The following is a 4,496-nucleotide window of genomic DNA, read 5'->3' as shown; positions in this document are numbered from 1 at the left end:
ACTTAAAACCCCTGGAAACACATGCCATGGACACACAGCCCTACCAGAAACCACGGACACAGAGCCTTCGCGCTATTAACACACAGCCCCTGGCACCTCATACCATGGATACACAGCCCCTGGAACCACAGACACACTGCCCTGGCCCCACGTGCCATGGACATACAGCCCCTGGTACCATGGACACACAGTCCCTGGAACCACACAGCCCCTGGAGCCATGGCACAACCCTGGCACTGCACACCATGCGTGTACAGCCCCTGGCACTGCACACCATGGACACACAACCCTGGCACTATGGACACACAGCCCCTGAAACCATGGACACACAACCCTGGAACCATGGACGCACAACCCTGGCACCACAAATCATGGACACACAACCCCTGGAGCCATGGCACAACCCTGGCACCTCAAACCACAGACACACAGCCCCTGGCACCAACCACCATGGACACACAGACCCTGGCACCACGGACACACAGCCCCTGGCACCACACACCATGGACACACAGCCTTGGCACATGGACACACAACCCTGGCACTATGGACACACAGCCCCTGGCACCAACCACCATGGACACACAGCCCCTGGCACCACGGACACACAACCCTGGCAACACAAACCATGGACACACAGCCCCTGGCACCTCACACCATGGACACACAGCCCTGGCACCACACGCCATGGACACACAGCCCCTGAAACCATACAGCCCCTGACATCTCACACCATGGACACACAGCCCTGGCACTAAAAACCAGAGACACACAGCCCCTGGAACAACAAATGGACACACAACCCCTGGCACCAACCACCATGGACACACAGCCCCTGGCACCATGGACACACAGCCCCTGGCACCTCACACCATGGACACACAGCCTCTGAAACCACAAACCATAGACACACAGCCCCTGGCACCAACCATTATGGATACACAGACCCTGGAACAACACGCCATGGACACACAGCCCCTGAAACCATACAGCCCCTGGCACCTTACACCATGGACACACAGCCCTGACACTACAAACCATGGACACACAACCCCTGGCACTAAGGACACACAACCCTGGCAACACAAACCATGGACACACAGCCCCTGGCACTACAAACCATGTACACACAGCCCCTGGCACTAAGGACACACAACCCTGGCACCGCACATCACAGACACACAACCCCTGGCACCGCACACCATGGACATCGCCCATCCTGTGCAGACCACAAACCTCCCCTCCCCAGCAGGATCTCAGCAGGGGCAGCCGAAGCTTGATTGCCCAGCGRTGCCAGGACCAAGCCAGAGTCCTGGCTTTCTGTGCTCCGGACGGATAATTTGAATTCAGCCCCATGGTTCTGGACCAAGGGACAAAACCCTCCTGCGTGGCAGCCGTGGCCGGGCTCCAGTGCGGGGGCTGGTGCCACCCCCGGAGCAGCCAAGCGAGGAAAGCTTTTGTCACGGGCACCTTTTCTTCCCGTCCCCAAGGCGCCATGGTGGCGCGGACAGCAGCCCCGAAGCCCCGGGGAGGAAATCCAAGCGATAAAACTCCACAGGAATTGGGCAAGCTGGAGTGTTTGCTCCCCTCCTGTGCTCATCCCTGACTGGACCTGTGTGCTGGAATTTGGAATGGGATATGGAAAGGGTTAAACCCAGTTTCAAGTGATGCTCTGGAGTCCCGTGATGACAAGAGACTCTCAGCCATCAAGTTTGGGGTTTGGGGTTGGATTTTTGCGTTGGGTTTTTTCCTGTTTCCCACAAATGGAAAATCTTTCGAGCCACACGTCATGAAGGAAAAGCTGCGAGCAGCACTAAAGGGCAGCCAAAAAAAGGTTGAATGGGGATAATGGCAGCAGCTTGTGAGGCTCAATTGTCCCGGAGAACTCCGAGCTCAGGAGCTGCCGKGATCAGACAGAGACACGGGCACGCACGCACGTGGCGGGGCCAGCTAACCTCCATTTCCGTGGGAAACCAGGTGGAAAATGGATCTGAAGTCTATTTTGGGACAGGAGCGATCATTCTTTCTCCCCTGAGCTCGGCCCTGCTTTCGGAGCTCGCTCCTKGAACACGAGACCGGCAGGATCTGGGGCTGCAGCACCCGACCCGGGGCGCAAAAGATGCTGCGAGGGGATGGCCGGGGGAGGGTCCCTTTTCATCTCCGGTGAGGGGTTTTCTTCTCGTCCCCTCCACGTGATGGTTACTCATCCCCGCTCCCAAGGTGCCCTGGCAGCCCGCAGCGAGCTGGAGGAGGGGGGGAGCGGAGCGGTGGCTTTCCAGGGATGCTCAGCTGCAGAATGAGTCAGCAGCCGGCGGCACGGCCTGGCCCCGCTCCAGCCCCATCCCCACCGGCAGCAAAGGGCTCCGGACACTCCGCTGCCGCCCCGGCTGCCGGACGGGGTGGCCGAGCCGTGTCCGTGTCCCCCTCCCSGAGCTGCAAACTGCGCTGCGTCCAGGAGCCGTGTCCACCCCCGGGACCGGMGGGGTGCGGCCATCGGAGGGATCCCCGGAGCGCGGCCGTGCCAGGGGACATGCCAGCTCAAGGCTGCAGTGGGAAGAGCCCGGCAGCCTCTTGGCAGCGGCYGCTGGCAGAGCTTAAAAGGCCGGAAGCAGGTGGGGAGAAAGGGGAGGGTCCCTCCAGCTGCCAGGACCCCTCGCCCCCTCACCCCAACAGGGAGAAAGGGGCTCCTTGTTGCAGGGGGGGTCTGGGGGAGCGCAGGGAGGGTCCCTGGGGAGATTCAGTCCCGCACAGGGGGGGTTGGGGGTGGGAGCAGACCGAGCAGGACACACGAGCACGTGCACGCCTGGCTAAGTGTGTCACACGCGCGCGTGAAGGTTTGCACACCCATCCCCGCCTTCCCCGGCTCCGGGGCTCTGGTGGGGAAACTGAGGCAGGAGGTGGGGCATCTGGATGGGGTCCCAGATTTCAGCACTGCTGCTCAAATGGGACCCAGCCCCCCTGCAATCTTGCATCTCCCCCCTCTCAGCCCAAAATCACCCGATCTCCCGGGTTCTCCCCCCTCCCAGCACAAAATCACTCCATCTCCCAGTTTCTCGACTCTAAAGCCATTCCCTGAAAAGCAACCCTAAAATATCCTGCCTACCCTCTCCCTGAGCCCAGAACCTGGAAAATGCTCCAAGCTGGGGCAGAGGGAGTTTCTCCCACCCCGCGGGCGGCCGAAAGGAAGAGCAACAGGTTCTGGATTGGGCTGAGACGGGAGAAGTCGGCGTGACGGGAGCAGCGGTCCCCGGCAGGGATGCTCAAGGGCAGCCCCTTCATCCCGGCAGCGAAATGCTCTGGCTGCGGGAGGGGAAGAGATTTGCAGTAAAACTCCTCGTCCCGAGTCACCCCACAGTGGGAAAAGCCATGAAAATCCTGAAAAAATTTCCACCAGCCCCTCCTGCCGCCCCCAGCGGGAGAAGGTGGGGACAGAGCCGAGAGAGCTGGGGGCGGACAGGGAGACCCTACAGCCACCGCAAACCTTGGGTTTGGCCCCCAGTTCTCCTGGGAGCAGGCAGCTTTGCCCCTGAACCCGGCTCACCCCGTCGGGTGGCTGGACCCCTGCCCAGTTCCGTGCCTCAGTTTCTCTTTCCTCTGCTTTCCCGACTGCAGCCTCCTTGGGACAAGGACCCGGCCAGAGAGTCTTTGGRGGGAGGGATCCCCCATAAGGGGACACACCAGACCCATCCTGGGTCGCTGGCCTCTCGCCCAAAACCACGKTCCTGTGGGAGAAGCTGCTGAAACAGCCCGAAAAATCCCCTTTATCCCCAAAACCCTCGATCCCCGCTGCCGGAGGGGCTGCGGGACGGGCTGTTCTCCAGGCTGCAGCAACCGGGAAAACCGAAGTCCTTTCTCTTTCCAACTTCGCGAGAGCCCCCCCAACCCCCGCTCTGCCTCCGGCGCTGCGGAGCCGCTACAAGCTGCTCTCTTTTGAAAAAAAAAAAAAAAACTTGCGGCACGATGCTGTGCTCGAGAGGGTCGGTGACAAGGACAAACCTCCCCGAAGCGGCACCGTGGGGTCCCGCAGCCCCGACAATTCCCCGCTACAGGACAGGAGGATGCTCCGTGTCCCCCGCGGGGAAAAAAACACGAGGAAACCTCTCGGCATCCCCACGCCGGCYCATCTCCCGTCTCACTTTCTGCCCGTGCCGAGGTGAAACGCGATACGGAAAGGAAAAGCGCACTACGGCAGCACCCCGGGAGCACCGGCGGCCCCAGGCGCGCTCCCCGCAGCCCACCTTGCTCCGTGCGCGGCGATAGCCCCGCGGAGGGGCTTTTTGGTGCGGAGGGGGGATCGGCAGCGCCGGCGGRGGCTCCCCTGGCCCGGGGTCCCGGCGTGGGGCTGAGCTGCGGCTCCTCCGGGGCAGCGCGGGCGGCGGGCGGCAGCAGGTTGGCAGGACGGCTGGGAAGGAGCTGCACCAGGCATAAGTGCAGGCACCGAGAAAAGAGGCTTCTGTGTGTGTGTGTGTGTGTCCGTGTCCTCCACTCTTTTTTTT

General features: G+C 61.7%; 1 protein-coding gene across 1 annotated transcript in view; it reads right to left on the bottom strand.

Annotated features, from left to right (window-relative positions):
- The window catches only part of BCAN (brevican), a 20,483-nt gene extending 16,187 nt beyond the window's left edge, over nucleotides 1–4,296 (bottom strand). Inside the window, exon 1 of the mRNA XM_057386261.1 lies at nucleotides 4,239–4,296. The gene's annotated coding sequence lies outside the window, so the exon portion shown is untranslated. The remainder of the gene's footprint in view (nucleotides 1–4,238) is intronic.
- Between the last annotated feature and the right edge of the window lie 200 nt (nucleotides 4,297–4,496).

Source organism: Malurus melanocephalus, unplaced genomic scaffold (assembly GCF_030028575.1).
Source record: "Malurus melanocephalus ecotype Western Australia unplaced genomic scaffold, MMel_1.1 scaffold_941, whole genome shotgun sequence".
Lineage (NCBI taxonomy): Eukaryota > Metazoa > Chordata > Aves > Passeriformes > Maluridae > Malurus > Malurus melanocephalus.
Note: the sequence above shows the minus strand (reverse complement) of the source record. Positions and strands in the feature narration are given on the sequence as shown.